Genomic DNA, 18,114 nt, shown 5'->3' on the forward strand with positions numbered 1-18,114 from the left:
AGTGATGAGTAGTTAACATCGCTTTGGTTTGTCAAACCAATTTCATTCGCTTTAAATCTTCATAGCAATTATATTTTTGCATAATCGGTTTCAAGACCTTGAGGGGGATGGGCAGGGGGGGCTCTACTGGGTCGAGTAACATCTGTACAATAATTGTTCAGAATAGTGATTTAAAGTTTCGTGGAAACTGCTCAATCATCACATCTCAAAGTCAATATTTGGCAAAGGAGCCACCAGGAAGTTGTCGATGGAAAAGACTTCATGGGGCTTTGATGTCGGTCAGGACCATCTCAAAATAAAACCACATTGGATGACGACTCCATAAAAAGCAGGTACCACGTGTGTGTGTGTGTGTACGGGTGGCCGTGCGCGCGCGCCCGAGCGCAATAAAGTCCACCTGGTCGAGACAACTTGGATTTTGGCTCACATAAGTAAATTCAACTGGAAATCGGATTCGGTCGCCAAATGAAGACTCCCATCAAATGTAGCAAAAAGGCAAAGATAATCGCTGCGAAGGAAGCAATATCATCCTGAAGTGCTGACATCTGTTGTAGACCTTACAGAGCGGTTATTGACTTTGAGCTTTTGAAAGATATCCAACTTAAAGGGCGGGCGCACGGATTTGATGTTTGTCCCAATTACCCTTGTAATGAGATGTATCCGAGCCTGTAGTAATGACAGTAATGAGGAAGATAAAAAGACAACGTGGAACAACTGAGCTAGCTTCAATCAATGACTCGCGCACCTCCGTGCCAAACGTGGCTCTCGCTCTGATGAATGTTGGGGATCCAGAAGAAGAAGCACGAGATCCACGATGGCCGACAGCAAGGGCGAAAAAATAAAATAAAACGCAGGTCAAACTCCTGTGACTGCTCAAGTATATATGAATCACCGCCCTTATTATCACTCTGACACGGCAAGAAGCTTTGCTTTATGAACGCTACTTAGGGAACATTTTGTAACGTGCGCCAACTCGAGCCAATCATCATCTGTCTTGGCCAAGAACAACAAGACAATGCTTTACAGGAGATCCCTTGCTGTCGAATCATCATTACACTAATAGCACAAACCCTTCAGGCGAGTCTTGGCCCCACCTAATTAGTCATCTTCAAATGCTTATTGGTGAGTGAGGCCCCACGATCAATTCAAACATTTAGCCCTTTGGAGGAAGGCGTTGGCTAGCACCGACATTGATTATCTGAATGAGTCAAATGGCCTGGAATAATGGCGATTTCTCATGAAACCCATGAAGAGCCCGCTGCTAGAAACGCTCCAACCACAGGGAGCCAATTTTATTCCTCAATTGATTTAGTTTGTTTTTCCTTTGCACAAGTACGACTGTGAATGAAATCATTTCATTCCGCGTGAACAACATTCGGCGATAAATACATCATGCAAGCAATTGATACATGACCTCAATTGTTGCTTCATGGTCATAATAAACCAAAACAGTACATTTACCATGGTGAACATCAAAATGAAAAAAATAATAGGGGTATCCCGATCCGATATCGAGATCAGATCTCGGTCTGATATCGCCCCCCCCCCCCAACCCCCACGCCCGGTCCCCCTAATAAAAAACAGTCAGATTATATCGGTCTACATCCAAAATCTCAGACATTAGCACTCATTCACAAGCAGTCCGTTCCATCCCGCGCTCCTACTTAAGTTCAACTTCACATTGAGGTTGAATTTATGGAAGCCAAATGTCTGGAATCAATGGGTCATATTTTCACATAGCTACCGTGGCGGACCATTTGTTCCTTCATAGCATCAATTGATCACATCTCGCATTTATTTCGAAAAAAAATAAATAATAGCACATTACATCCTGCTGACATCGTATCGCATCAATATCGGTCTCAGACTATTGGGACTTTTAGTACTCTTGGCTGAAATTTCAGGATCAGATCACAAAAGTGAAAAAGTTGTATTGGGACACCACCCCCAAAAGCTTCGGCGTGTTTGGGTTTGAGCTTAGTTATTGTTCTAAGATAAATAATAAAAGTCTCTGAAATTAGAGCAATAGTTTGAAATTATAAATAGAAAAAAAATCTATTTCATCTTTGAGTGGGCTGAATAACCTGAAGGCCTTAAAGAACCCCCAGTGGATCTTCAACAGGTCCCATGTGTGATTGTTGCCTGAGGAAACCGACTTCCTTCACTGTGGAGAAAGGTCCCAGCTGGTTTAACCCACACACTGTTAGACGGCACCAAATCCAATTTTCCCGATTCCCGTACTTCCTTCATTTCCACCCTTTGTTTATTTGCAACCTTAATTTGGAAACTGATGTTTTTTGCCTCAGCGGCAAGTGAGCAGTTTAGCTGTTAAAATGGCAGGCAGGGCTCCTTACAAATGGCATTTCAAAAAAATAATAATACACTCCCACCTATCAATAAAGTATGAAGCGGTAAATATTTGAAATGATTCCGTTTCAAACTATGAGGAGTTGTCCGCTTGGATCAAAAACGCGTGCCCAGTTTCTTCCTGTGGTGGTTATCAGACCGCTACATTGCACTTCCCACAACCAATGCTGATGGTGCATTTTTTTTTGCTGCTCGGACAGATCGGATTTTCTCTTTCCTTAAGTTGCGGCTGATTGGCGTTTGCAGTTGCCGGAAAACCTTGCAGTCACCTCCTCATGTGCGTGCCTGACGAGCTCCTTCGAGAGCTCGTTGAGAAAGGGTCGTCGTGCGTTGGTGACTCCTCTCTTGAGTTCAGGGTGCTCAGCCAGGTAAAGGGTGTTTGCGTCGAGAGCGGTGATGTCAAGGGTGTGCCCGCTTGAAGGTGAAGGTGCCAACCGTCTGGCTGACGGCGTCTATCTTCACCTCCTTTTGTGTGGCGGTAGAATGTAATGACCTCTGGCTTTATCCTTGCGGAATCTCCATCCATCATGTTGCTGTGATGCATCACGCTCGGGAGTCCGGTGATGGCCTTTCCTCTTTGTTCTGAAGTACTTTTAAGCTGACCATGGTCCGGTTGCCACTCAATCCACACTCTGCTGTGAACCTCCCTCAACTGTCTACCGCATTGTAATGTCGAGTCTCTGCGCGTTCCACAAAACATGATTTTTTCAGGTAACCTGGGTACTCCTCATGCATGACAGTTGACGTTTTACAAAGACGGTGCGACAAAATGACCTCTCCGGGGTCATTTTCGAGCCGCTCGCCCATGTACCATTCCACATAAGTCCCAAGAATCTCCACGAGGGGAAGGGCATCCGCTCATCTAAGAAGGTTTAAATATTTGAAAAAGGGGAGACTCCGTGCGACATCAAGTGTCATCCTTGCCTTTGTCTTGGACAGGCTCAAGGTGACATGGGAGTGTGCGCTCATTACCACAGCTAACGATGACACGTCGTCTCTGTGGAGCTAATTAAAGGGCAGAAAGGGGTCTCTGCACCAGCGGCATGATCAGCAAACTAACATTTAACTAAGGGGGGGTGGGGGGGGTCCTTTTAGAAACTGTGAAACACCTGCCCACACTTGCATTGTTTAAATGTTAGGGTGCACTTTCAAGGTGAGCTGGGTTTAGAAATGACATCTTAAGTGTGAGCACAAAAAAAAAAAAGAAAAAAAGGCTCATGGAAATTTAGATTTGGGAAGTGCCCTATCTCCTAAAATGTAAGCTACTTTAATTCATATTAAGATGCAAAAGTATCTTTCCAAACAGATCATGTCAAGGTCAGCAGTTATGTGGGTCACATTGAAAACATTTCTGTAACCTTCGCGGTCGTTAACATAGCCATCGGCCATCAGCTCGCCGGCTACCGGTCGATGGTGATCGACTGGTTGGGCACCCCTGGATTAAAGAAAATAGCAAAACCAAGAAAAGTGCACCCAAGCGCGCAGCGAGACCGCGCTTTGCGCTAGACTTGCATTGGGAAGGAAAATACGGCACTTTGTCATATTCCTCAACACCATATTTCAGATGGCATCAATGCACATGTTTTTGGTCTCGTCTGTGGCGAACTGAATGAACCGGCGATGAATCTTAAGGCCCGGTGCAATGCGGCAAGCGAAGAAGCTAGCATAACAGCTAGCCTAACGTTCATCTCTCTGCCACCAAAAGCAGACGGAAACGAGGAGCAGAGGCAGCGCTCGGCCTGGCATTGGCACCTGTATTAGAAGAAGAGAAGAAGAAGCTGCACTGTAAGTGCAGGGAAAAAAAGGGGGCGCTCACTTCGATGGAGTGAAATTTGTACTTGAACTTGAGCTGTCACTTTTCTCCACATCAAGGAGCATGTTGACGTGCGCGGCGTGTACAGTTGTGACTCCCCGGCAGGAGTGGGGCCGCAAAGCTCAGCTCATTTAAAGAAAATATGAAGTCCCCGCTGAACCTCTCGGACATTACGACTGCCCATGACCGATGAAAGGAAACTGAAACTGAAAAAAATCCGAAGGCGACGTGATTGAAAGAGAGGAAGCGAGACATCACAAACCGCCGGCGACAGCGCTCCTCAGGAATTACAGTTGCCCAGAGTGCAAGCTCGTGGCATCCAGGCAGACAAATACTCTCACATCTTAATTTTTCAATTAGCATGGCTCTTGTTCTCCAAACATATGCACACTCAGCGGGACATCCATTAAAATGCAACTCAAGTGTTGAGCCTAATTAGAGTAAATTGGTTGGCTTGTACGAGCAGAAATTGGAATGCGGCTCCCGACCCACGTTTCACCGCCCGTTTCGCCACCCCGTCATAAACAAACTGCCACTTGCTGCCTCCCTCGCGCATATGTTCAACAGCCTTCGAATGGGAGCATTGATTTTAGGTTTCTATTCCCCACTGGCACCCGTCAAATATTTTGGCAACGCATTGGACAAAAGAGCCGAATAAAGTGCCGCTGCTACATGATGAAGCCGCGTACGGCGTGCCTCCCGATCGCGGTACATTTTATGGCCTTTCAACGTGTGATGCTCAGCATTTGGCCTTTGGCTTCATTATCACTTCACGGAGGAAACTACTCAAGGTAATAAAATGTTGCTGACTTTGTCTCTGGAATGTTTTGATAGGAGTGCATATTTTGCCAACGTCATTGGGACACTGAAGACGCTGACGGCAGGCAGCGGGCCAAATGGACCCTGCGCCGCGTGAAGGGTACTTTGTCCTGGACGCTCTTTGCTTGGCTGAATTTAAGCGTTGCCACCACTTGAGGAACTTTGACCAAATCCGCTTAAAGCGTGACGATGCAAAGCTGCCGTGAAAGGAGCGCCGACCATTGTTGAGCGGCCGGCTTTTGTTGGATCAAGTTTCATATTTGCGGCTCATGTTTGCGATTCAAAGTGTTTTGTGTTATTTGCGGATGACGCAACAAAGCGGAGGTCGATGAAATGAGTCCAAGAGCCGTTGTGAAAGATCGAGAAAGAAGCCCTGCTGAGTAGAAGCCAGCATGGCAAAGAGAAGCTCTGGATTCATAATACACTCAAACGACGACTTGCTAATTGTGCTTACTTTTCATTCATTATACTATAAGTGATGTATTTATAATGTGTGACGAGTGGAATACAAATGCATACATTTCAGAATAATTCGGGGTTCGACATTTTTTTGGGGTTTCATAGTCACGTCACGCTGTTTGTTACAATTTCTGATTCAAACAATCAGGCTCAACTCGGAAAAAGACTCGGCTGAGTCGTTGCAACAGTTGAATCTATGACTGAAATCTGTTTCATTGTTTTGGTGGCAACCTAGTTGTCACAAATGTACTTGAGCTCTGAATGACTGACTGGAGTGAACTTAAATCATCTCGCCCCCAATCACTGCCAGCTACGGCGGCGCTGTCCTCACCAAACAAGCGGCCCTTGATGCCTGCGAATTCCAGTGCGCCGCGAACAAGAAACATACCAACAAGTGCTCGGGCATTGACGTGACGGTCTTTGTGAAGTATGGGGGGGGGGGGGGGGGTGTTCCCTTGATGAGCGCCTATTTGAGCCGAAGTGCCACTGGAAACACAGGAGCCGCTAGATATGTCATTTGTAGGACCCTCGTCCTTGTCGCGCCCCTCAAGCCCTCTTCTCAAAGACGGTTCTCTCAAGTGGCAGATCACGGTTTGGCTCACTCCAGCCTGAAATACGTCTCCGTCACATAATGGGAAATGAACAATGGAGCGTGGCAGCTATGTCAGTATGTGACTGTACACATGACAACGTTGTTTCCCCGAGAGGTCGGTGTGAAAGTGATAGCAAACAACGCAGACTTACCAAAATTATTCTCAATGACCAAACATTTGTTTTCTGCCATTTATCGATCGAGATCAAGGATGAGCGCACTCGAATAACAAATGGCTGTCAAGTTGTCCGAAGCACCGCTGGCTCTTGTTGCCGTGATATTTCGCATTATTACTACGCAAGCGTGGAACTGCCTAACGCAGGGGACTCCAACCGCCGGTCCGGCGACCAATACCGGGCCTCTGGAAATTTGGGACCGGGCCGCAGATTGAGAGAGCTAATGAACTCCATCAGGCATGGCGGAATTGTGCGCGGCTCTCGAGCCAATCGAAGTCCAGCTTCTAACATTGGTTTGCAAGTTGAAATAAACGGAATCGGACAATAAATGAAAGAGAGAGAATCGTAACAGATTGGGCAAACGTACAGCCAAAAGCGCCGCTGGAGGGCAGCCATGACTTGCATTTTGCTATAACTCGGGATTGCTCCATCCATCATGGCATCGATCACGTCTTGCGATCTCTATCCACCGCCAACTTTCTCAGGCTGGTTGGCCATCACCAGTTTGTCGGTCTGGATCCGGAAGTCCCGCAAGATCTTGGTTAATACACCGATATCTCAGATGAGCAATACAAGTAACGAAAGAAAAATGACAAATTAAGCATATTTTAAGCACAACGTTCTGACAAGGATGCTTTTGAGGGAATTAGCCCACTGCTATGAATTGAGCCGGAAAACTGTGACCACGATTGACCCCCTGACAGCTGAAATATAGATAAAGCGCATGCCTGTTCAAATGGTGTGTTGTGGGTTCCATCTACAGGGAGCACCGCTTGTGACCAATTTTCTCATTACCCGGTGCGGCGCAATTACAAAGCTGAGTGCTCGAGCTGGTACTGCTCCATAAAACCTATGGGAGGTCCTTTGTGGTTTTACGAACATAAAGCGTGTCTGCATAAACAGATGCCCGTTTTAAAGCCAAAACATCTGCACATCTTAAATTCACAGAGTCTCTTTCAAATTACCCGATGGCTTTGGGACTAGCGCGGGCCGCAGAATGCAAATGTTTTCTAATAACATCCGAATGTCCCGTCCTTTTACTGGCTCGGTTCAAACACTGTTCCATCCCAGCCAAGTGAATCTGGACAAGGTCAGGTGGCTGTCGCTGTTTAACAGCGCGTCTATGTGCGTTAATGACGTTCTGTTCCAGTATTAGTTTGCTCACAGCTGTAGCATAATTCAAAACACTTGCGCACAAGGTCAAGAGAAAACCACCGCTGAAAAAAGACTAAATGTGTAACATTGCCGAAGATTGCTCGCCTTCCCCGTGTTGTCTTTAGTCGAGTGATGTTATCTCACGCTGCTTTGCCATGTTTACAAGCTTCTCAGCCAACTAATCGGATATGAGGTGTTCTCAAAGTTCAGGCCTTGATCGCTTCATGAGTGTGAGACTGCGCTCCCTCCAGAGCGCACGGTGCTAATACAACCTCCCTTCAGACGCAATGCTCCAACTTAGAGTGCTCTCCCGGGGAAGCAGCACCATTAAATATTAATGCCATGTGTTTAGAGTTTTTTTTTCTTGTAACGCGGCATTCCTCATGATTAAATCCATGTGTAAAATAGGATCCCAAAGTGTTGCTCTCAAAATGATTCTTTCCATCTAAATTGTACCATGTCATTGCGGCTTGTCGACCGAGGACGCCACGATACAATCGTCTAGATTTTCGAAAAAATAGGAAAATCAAGAAAATGTGACTTAGAAGGTTTCGGTCCGACATCTGCGATAGATGAAATAGATTAGATAGCTAGCGAATGAGATCGCTAGCGCGATTGAGTAGCTAGCTAGCGAGACAGATTAGCTAGTTCGCTCGATAGATAGATATGGTGCCCCCTCCACCAACCCTACCCTTGCCGAAAATGCCACCAATCACTTTATGTGCTTGTGCAAAGCTACACTCTCTGGCTTGTATGCTATAAGGTCAAAATATTTGGGGGTTTATTCAAGCGGATGCCACTTGCACGTCTTTGTTGTGACATAACAGAACAGAAAACACTTTGACAAATGCATCGTTTGGTTGAGACTACTTGGCTCTGATGTTACTTTGAAAGTCTAAATCTAAAATTGATTCTTGTCCTACTTTGGTGTGATTTTTGTTGTCCTAGTTTAGATGGCAGTTTTACGGTTCCCCCTCAAGTGAACCTGACCTCACTCTCATATTGGACTGCGACGCGTACAAGCATCTTCTTCAATTAGGTCAGGGGCGTTGACAGTACATTGGAAGAAGAACAACATCCTCTAGGAATTGTGTCTGACACAACTGACTCTCTTGAATCTATATTTGGGCCAAACGTGTGGATGTGTGTCACCCAAGACTTCTCACTGGTGCCCAAAGGCAGAGATTGTCAAGGCACAAAGGGAACTCCCAGCAGGCAGTGCATCACTAGGCCTTGGGCAAGTTTTTATGATACCTTTCAATCACCGATGATTCCCTGCTGAAATGATAGGTGATTTTACTAAGCCTACATGTGACCTCAATTTAACAATTAAGAGCGGAGGAGGTAAAGAAAGCCCCATCAAAGGCACGCGCACAATGCCTGGAGCGGTTGTGGAGCCAGTGAAGTTTTTAATGATTTGCCTCGGCCAGGCTCTTCGACTGGAATAGGATATTTTTCTTAAAACGAAAATGTCAAAAGCTCAACTGTCATCTTGACATTATTGTACCATGTCTTAACTTTCATTTGTGTGGGACAAGCCTGCACAGTGTTGTCGGTAATGCGTTACTCAATAAGCATTCTGACACGTGAGGCATTCTGGGACGCCGTCAATGTTGTGCAACTGATGTGCATGTTTGAATCGGGTAAATACAAAGCATTTTTGTTCCCAGTGTGGCGGCTAAAAATGAAAATGTTCAGGTGTGTAAATGACTCGCCTTGCATAGTACACAAAGAGTTATCCAGCTCCAAAATGTATCCATCCATTCATTTTCAAAGCCCCTTACCTCCATGAGCCTAACCCAGCTGTCTTGGGGCATCAGGTGGGGTACACCCTCAACTGGCCACATATGGACGAACAACCATTCGCCTTCACACTTAGGGACAATTTCCAGTGCTCCATTCACCTGCCGTGCTGCGAATATGCGGCCCGGTAGTCCAGTGGTTAGCACGTCGACTTCACAGTGCAGAGGTACCGGGTTCAATTCCAGCTCCGGCCTCCCTGTGTGGAGTTTGCATGTTCTCCCCGGGCCTGCGTGGGTTTTCTCCGGGTACTCCGGTTTCCTCCCACATTCCAAAAACATGCATGGCAGGCTGATTGAACGCTCTAAATTGTCCCTAGGTGTGAATGTGAGCGTGGATGGTTGTTTGTCTCTGTGTGCCCTGCGATTGGCTGGCAACCGATTCAGGGTGTCCCCCGCCTACTGCCCGAAGACAGCTGGGGATAGGCTCCGGCACCCCCCGCGACCCTAGTGAGGATCAAGCGGTTCGGAAATGGATGCTGCGAATATATTTTTTTTCTCCGTGAATAAATCAAATCAAAAGGGTGGTGGTGACACTCAACCCTCCTTGTGATTCTCGGCATTTCAAAATGCCCATGACAAATCTATATTTTGAAAACAGTTGATGTTCGACTACATTTGGAAGAAGATTCTTTTGTTGCCACGCGATGTCGGCTATTGTTGATGAGCTGGCATGAGGAGAAAGGAGAGGAAGGAGAAGGGAGTGGCTCAGACGGGGCGAGGAGGTAACAAGAGGGTGGCAAAGGGATGATGGAGTGCATCAAGCTGTGACCCCCCCCCCCACCCCCCATTGCTCATTTACCCTCACCCCCCACCGCATAGAGGAAATTAAAGAGCTGCGTATACAGGAGGAAAAGCGAGGAGGAGGGTGGTGATTTAGAGTGTTTCATGGGGGGGCGGGGGGGATGGGGACCCCGGCACATTCCAGTTAATTACTGAATAATGAGGAACAATTTATTGTGTTCTAGTTAGAGACATCTAAATGCTTCCTGATACCGCCTGTAGCACAGAACAGAACCCACTGACTAATTTTGTTTAAATGTCGCTTAGCTGATTTTTACCTCAACCAAACTGAGAAAGGACTCCTATTTGGCCTGGACAAGTGACGATGCAAGGTTAGGGTTATTATGGAAGCTCGTGTACCCTTGCAAAAGGCTTCCCCTGGCGCTACAGTTTCCCGGCATGCCATCGCTCAATTGCAGATCAAACAAACTTTGAATGACTGAACAACAAAAAGAGCTCTATCTCTGATCGCTAGCTGCGATTGCAGATTGCTGACCGCTAACAACTTCCTGTGATGGAGGTCATGCGCCGCGGGAGGCTAAAGGGGACCACCTTTTTTTAATCTTGTGATTTTTTCAATTCTCCTTTTTTGTGAATGTTAAACTAATAGCATGCTTAGGCTGCAGTGCACACTAAGACAAAATATATCATATTAAACAACACGCACACAGACACAAAAATCATGCATCCCCCCCCCCCGAGACCCCTCGCCTTCGTCTTGAGACCTTTCTGCGGACTACGGTTGACTGCAATCGACTGGTTGGGCAGCCCTGGTCTATATGATCGAGATGTAGTGAGATTTTCTTGTGGGTGTCAAGTACTTCTTTTTTTTTTTTTTTGCTATGTCTACATCTTTTAACGGCTGAATATGCTTAATTTATGTGACAGAAAACCCAAACCCTCCTCTCTATTTGATAATGTGTCAGACTTGGCGAGTGAAACGTCCCGTCTCTTTGATGTGTTAAAGATGAAAACCTGACCAGAGAACAAAGAGGCTGTCAAAACCTGCTCCAAAACCAACCGCGCCAGTTATTATTGAGTTTCTGTCATCCACGTATCTGTTGCGCCGACACAGAGGTGTCGAATGTTACGACTACAATAACAGAGACACTTGTTCTTCTTCTTTAAAACAGCTGATGATGGCTCTCTGCAGATAGGCTATGCAGCATTTTTTTTTTTTTTAATCGCACTTCTTACAAAGGGTCAATGACTTGTCACCACAGATCCAGTAATGCTACTGTAAATGTACTTTGACCTCCAGAATGACTAACTTTGTCAAAGGTTCTCCACTTAAACAGCAACACCATCACTGGATGACAAATCCCGCAAACGATACAGTCTGAGAGTTACGCGCTTGTGACATTGCCGGAGAAAAGCGAGAAGGTTCTCGCCGAGGGCGGGCGCGCCCGTGCCGTGTTGCCCAAAGAGAGGCATCTCTTTTCAAAGGGATGCGGGCTTCACAATGTTCCCGCTCGACGGATGAGTGCTACTTGAATGTTAATGAGGGCTCCTTCGGACACGCATAAATTAAATGATTAGATGTCTGCAATCACGCTAGGTCCTGAGGTGTCCCGTATTTATGGCATTCGGAATGTAGCTGCTTTTATTTACGAGGTGTCTGCCCGGCAGGGCTTTGTCACCTGTAAATGAATCATTGTGGCAGGATCGTCAGGCGAAGAGCCCTGCCCAATTGGGCCAACTTAAAAAGAAATTGTAGCATCCGCTGAAAAGCTTGAGTTGTAGATGTTTACAAAATAAAATAGGAGCTGCCTGTTTTTATCCAAATGCCCCGTCAGAAATCGGTCTCGCTCCACCAGCAACGTATGGATATATTTATTTATTCGTTCGCATATCGCTCAAGCACAACATTTCCCGCGGCAAACAATTTACAGTTGCTTACTTTTTATTCATGGATATTATGAATCGCTTCACCGACATTAAAACAAAAAAAAAAAAATGCCTTCCATCCAAAGATGTGTGTGTTGGTGCCGTTTTGGCCTCCTGGCTAAACTTGCACAAGTGAAGTAAACAGACTCCAAATCTACTGCAGCAATTTGATCATTCCTTGCTGCAAATATGCCACCATATTGCCTAAAAAAATTTTTTTTTTTGCTGTATTGACATGGTTTTGGTCCTAAATTCTGAGAATTAGGGGGTAGGACTTGTTGTTACCCAAAGAAACGCTTGAGAAAACGGGCTCCTGGGGACCACTTACTTGCCCCCTCGTTTTTTTGCATCCTTCGGAATCTCCGTTTCTGCTTGGATCGACGGCTGTTTTCATCTCCATGATTGCATTAATTAGAGCACAACTCTCGTCTCTCGGCTCCGCCCGTCTTTTCCCTACAGAGAACCGGAACGAACCGTACGTACTCAAACTCACTTTGCACTTCATTAATCAACAGATGAAATCAGCACGTCTTCGCGTGACACGTGCCCGTCTAAGGTGGAAGTGAATTCATTTTTCAATCTTTGCTATGCGCTTCAATCGGGAGATGGACGACTTTCTAAAGGACGGTCGGTGGCCGATTCTTTTGACTCGGAGGAGCGGATTTTCAGGCTCCTCGGGTCACCCTCGGGTGCTGCGACAATGAGAAGCGGCCAGCAGTCATCGAAGCGGTCGGAGTGGGCTTTTTGTGTGTTGTATTTTAGACATCGGACACTTCTCTTAAAATCTATTCATGTAATGAATTTCTGACTGCAGTGCCAGTTCTACTGAACCCCCTTAGCGGCGTAATTCTCTCCCACATTTGCTCATTGCCGCCGGGGAACATTATATGAAGGCAGGCCTTACAATACCATCAATATGCCCCAGATGACAATCGGACGTCTCATAGATATTAATGGAAGTGCAAATTAAATCAAAGTTGGATTGCGGCATTCGGGGCTGTGATCAATGCCTTTCGCACAGCCAGATTTAATATGGGGTCGGTAATTTGAGTATCCAAACAAAATGTGCATCTTAATGGGGAAAATGAAAGTAATCCCACATGTGGTGGAAATAATACATTAGCCGCATTGTAATTTGAGAACTCAAGAGTGCAATGTTTCACTTGCTCGCTATTAATGTTGAATAAAAGCTTGACGGATGCAGGATGTGAAAGTCGGAATTGTTTTCCGACACCTCGCGAGATGTCACTGGAGGCCTCTTTGGATCACAAAATGAATTAAAAAAATAATAATAATAACCTTCATCATGTTTAGTAAATAGTATCAAATCTGAAACAACAACAAAAAAAGGGAGAAAAAAAACACGCCGGTAATTCATTTCTGCCAGAAGCAAGGACATGACAGTTATTGCATTCACAAGAAATTATTATCAAAAAGCAACACGTCAGGTGCGTTTGAAATATTTCATTTGATTATGGAAAAAATGCGCCGGGAGACCAACACACGAGAAATGAGCACAACAAAAACGCATGTTGTTTCTAGACAATCAATTAGGCGTGTAAAGGTAACCCTGAACATCACCGAATAATTTAAAAAAAAAAAATCATTTGCATGTTTACTTCTTGCCAATCACTCGAAATACATGCTGTATGATTACAACTACTATCTCAAGCAAAGCGCAAAGCAAAAAGGGTCTAGGTGCTAGGGTCTTTTTTTTATCCTGGACTTAAATTATCCTCGGAAGAGGATAGTTCGAGCGTGGGGTTTTTTTTCCCTCTCCCTACCCAATGTTTTTTCCTTTCCGAATTCTGATTGTAATTTCCCCAATGCGGGACAAATAAAGTATATCTTATCTTATCTTATCTTAAAAACAGTTGTTGGCTGTAGAAAGTCATTCTGTGTCCCTCGAAACACTCAGATCTCAACATTGTACCCTCCTGAAATGAATGGAAATGCCACTGATCCTTTTTAGTGTCCCAAAAGAAACATCCAACCAAAAATGTTCTAACATGACTTTTGATGATAAAAAAAATCGCAATCGACAGCATTTCGCTTTACAAAAATGTACAGCGATGACATAATCAAATAGAATGCCAAGAATTCGCTCCCACCAGGAAGCAGACAAAAAGCGCACACAAAAGAGAGACAACAACAACATTATAAGGAGTCAGGTTCTTCCTACAGTACATCGTGTGCACTGAAAATTAGTCCAACACACTGTGAGCAAGGGAGGCAATGAGGAGCAAATAAGAGAGGCCCACACAGGGCAGAAAATGGACGCCAGTCAGTCACCGACAGCGGTGTGTGTGTGTGGTGGGCGTGGCTCCTTTGTGCTGTTGCACACGTCTCCTCACCACCAAATGCTCAACTCCATGACCAAAGTCGAGCACTCTCTTTGCAGTTGGCTGAATGCGAAACGAGAGAGCGTTATCCATCAATAAAAGTCGACTGACAAACGTTAAGATGTCGTCCATAAACTTTAGGGGCCTCTCGGCAGCACACGGCGCCGAATTGCGCCGTTCATCGGTGACCCTGAGGTTCGTGTGAACGTCCACTACAGTCAAACGTTGTGCTTGACGCACCAGACGGCAGCATTAATCAAAGGAGATCTGAAATAGGACGGGGCGACGAGTGCCTTTTTTTTTTTTTTTTGCTCATTTGCACCATGGTCCTAGCGCCAGCATCACAACCTCCACATTGGCGGTAACAAAATTGTGATCATGATTATTTTGGTTTAAATCCATCCATTTACTTTTACTTGTCGCCGAAAGGCTGCGGGTGAGCTGGAGCCCATCTCAACTGACTTTGGGCAAAAGGCAGTGAAGTCTTTAGTCAACCCGACATGCAGGATTTTGAAATGTGGGAGGAGGCCAGAGGGCCAATGGCGAATACAATACGACAGGAAGGCCCAAGCCATGTTTCAAACCCACAACAAAAACAACATAATAATAATAACAATCATTATTATTAATGTTATAATAGGTGTGTATTTTATTTTGCATAATTATAATATTTATATGTATTTATATATACAGAAGGTTGCATTCAGACAGAACGGTGGCGTAGCGGTTAGCACGTATCTATTTTACATTTCATGATTACGATTTTATTTTCCAAATAATGTTACTATTGATTAACACGAGGGCGCATTCAGTTAGAGTAGCGGTTAGGTTAGCACGTACTGACTGGCGAATAATCATCATCTCGTTTTGAAACATGGACTTGTGTGACCGCAGTTGCTCCCTGTCCACATACTGCCCCTCAGTGGTAAAAAGGTGTCATGACCTGCGACTGACATGCCTCTTTGACTCAACACAGTCCACCGAACAATGAGGGCAGAAATTGAAGGAGAGTTTGATATTCCGTCCCAAAATGTACCTGATGATAAGAATCGCACGGTTTCTGCTGCGTCCAATACACATGGAGATAAATGGCCGACAAGCAGTGGAGATGATCAGATCTCACTCCATATCTTAATGGGATCCTCTCACTCGCCATTCCCATTAATGGCCAATCTGCCAATTATGTAAATCAGAAAACGTGTCAGCACTACCGGGGAGAAGTTGAAGTTGCACGCATAAACAGCAACAGTGTCACATTGCAAAGAGTGCTAATTGCTCACTACTTTTCATATAATTGCAGCAGGGGAGGTCACGTCTTCATCTAACCTCTCTTCAGTATTGTTTTTCAGCACACAAACAGTTAATGGAGCAATTAAGATGGGAGTCACAAGCACCACTTGTGGGGGCCATTTGGCATAGGCGCAGATGGAGAGAGGAGAACCGGCATGCCGGACACGCTACTCTTGAGTTTTCAACCAGAGGTGCATACGTGCACCACGGCTGCCCGGTCTACACGACGTGTAGATGCGCACCGGCAAGTCCCGTCTCATCTAGGAGCCTTTTCCCTCATTTGCACTCTTAAGACGGCAGAGGCCCGTTTGGCAGATGACTGCAAAGGATACCGAGACAACGGTCACAACTCCGAGGAGAAGTCGAGAGGGAAAGAAGTCCTCTGTAGCTCGAGCCCACGTTCTGCCACCGAATTTGCCCACCCTCTATGACTAAGTTATGCCCTGCCGTGCGGTTGGAGCCATCATGTGTCAAGTAGACCACGGCAGCTTGCAGGTCTGTCACTTGAGCCCGTCGACCAGCAGAACTATCTGACAGCCAGCGCTGCACCAGCGCTCTCAGACTCTCCGAGTGGATGAGAGCGCTGTCAATAAGTCCCCCGAAAGGGGTGATGTGAGCGAGAAAGACGAGGGAGGGGGGGGGGGGGGGGAAAGAGCATGATGAAATAAGAAAGCATCATACGGCTCAGACGAACATTGACAGGCGTGTTTCGGAGCCACCGCAAATAAAATCAGTTCGCCACAGTTAAATCAGACTTGAATTCACAGATGAACGTGTTGAATGGGACTTTCAAAGAAGGCCAAAATATTGAAATTGCCGGAGCCAATTCACATCGCAGCTTGAACTCATACACGTTTTAACGGGATTTTGAAAAATGCAAAAATTCCAGATTTTCATCATCTCTGCCAAGATGGTGACAAATAAGCTTGAAGGGATACTGTACCCACTCATTGATGTAGCTTATTTGTGTCTTTAAAAATTGGCCGTGAAAAAAATAATAATAAAGCCACTGCCCCTACTTCCAGACTTGACAGACGTCAGATAATCAGTCTGCTTCCAGATATCGGAAAACACATACTGTTGGGTTACTTTTGAATGGAAAGAAATTAAAATCTAAGCGGTTCATCAAGGATCCAAAATAATGAATTTAAAAATCGCTGAATCGTTGAGCATTGAAATACATTTCTGAATAATTAACACGCATGTGCTTGAATGAGCGACAATATTTGTCCCGGTGATTAATGTCTGTCAGGCCTAAACGTTCTTCAAGGTAGTGCCGACATTTGGCTAAATGACTTCCAATGAGCCCATGACACCTCGGTTAACATATTCCGCCTCAATTATATTTCTCTTCAGCTGCGCTCTTATCTGGAACCTTTCCTGGCAATGGGAGGTGCTGTTTTCCCTCGGCCAATTTTCGCGATAATGCCGCTTATCTGGCGGTGCGACTAAAGTTGCCAATGGAATGAGGTTGCCCATCACCCTCATCAGCGCTAATTGTGTCCCCCGTTAATGCATATTTACCGAACGTCACTTCAAAGAAATCAGCTGTCCGCGCTCCATCGAGACACTCGGCCAGAGTGACTGACAATTGCTTCTCGCCAAATCACAATTAGCAAACAAGCTGCGGATAAATAAAGCGGAGCGGCGCAGGCGGGGCTACGGGGCTTGCTTTCTGGAAGGGGACCGGGCCTGGCTTGGCTTGGCCCATACATTTGGAACTACAGGATGTCCCCAAGCTCCTCAATCAAGAGAGGCGGCAAAGGAATGCTCCAATTAACAGTGCGCGAGCGCGCGCGCGCGCGCACACGCACGAGCACAAACACACACACACACACAAACAAACAAAGCTCCGTCGTTGCAGAGACTCTTGTGAGGTTGCAAATTGGACTACCTAATTGAAACGAACAATTCGAGCAAATGTTTGGTTGATTCATCCCTCAAGATGTCATCCAATTAAGCACAGGGGTTACCTGATTTGAGGACTTGAATGGGAAAAAAAAAAAAGAAGAAACATTTAACCTAATTTAAGCATAAGCACACAAGATGAACGTCATTGCGCCGGCCACAAAGCTCTAGTTTTGTCGAAATGAAACTCTTCAACTCACTCTAACGTAGTTCCTCGGCGCCAAGACGTCACCTTGTCGGCTGTTTATAGAATGAAAAAAAATCAAACGTGTTTGAACTCTTTGAGCCGGAGAGTCCGGTTCGAGTCCAGCACTGCAATTCGGCAACAAAACCAGGGAGTCATTTGTTCTGCTTTGACCATCACAGATGCTGCACACTGCATGAGCTGCCGGGACAGGGGCTCATTTTCTGCGGCTTTATTAATCATCGCATGGAAAGCTCCAAGTTACGTACAACTTTAGTAGTTAACCCCGCCACCCGTCGAGGTGACTGCCGAGTGACTTTGGTGTGAGGCTGCCATGATAAATGGCCTGGGGAACAGCGACAGAGGGGAAAATTCCCCGGAAAATAACGGAGATGCAAAATGTTGCGGGGGGGGGGGGGGTCAAATCTGCAAGATAGCCCAGGAAGGCCCAGTTGGGCTGTGCCGGATCAAGGTTGGACCTCAGAGGAGCGCGCGAGGAGGAGCCGAGCCCCGGGGCTTACACGCAGATTGAAGGTGAAA

This window comes from Hippocampus guttulatus, chromosome 8 (genome assembly GCF_054856545.1).
Source record: "Hippocampus guttulatus isolate MCC_2025c chromosome 8, RoL_Hgut_1.0, whole genome shotgun sequence".
In the NCBI taxonomy this organism is placed as follows: domain Eukaryota; kingdom Metazoa; phylum Chordata; class Actinopteri; order Syngnathiformes; family Syngnathidae; genus Hippocampus; species Hippocampus guttulatus.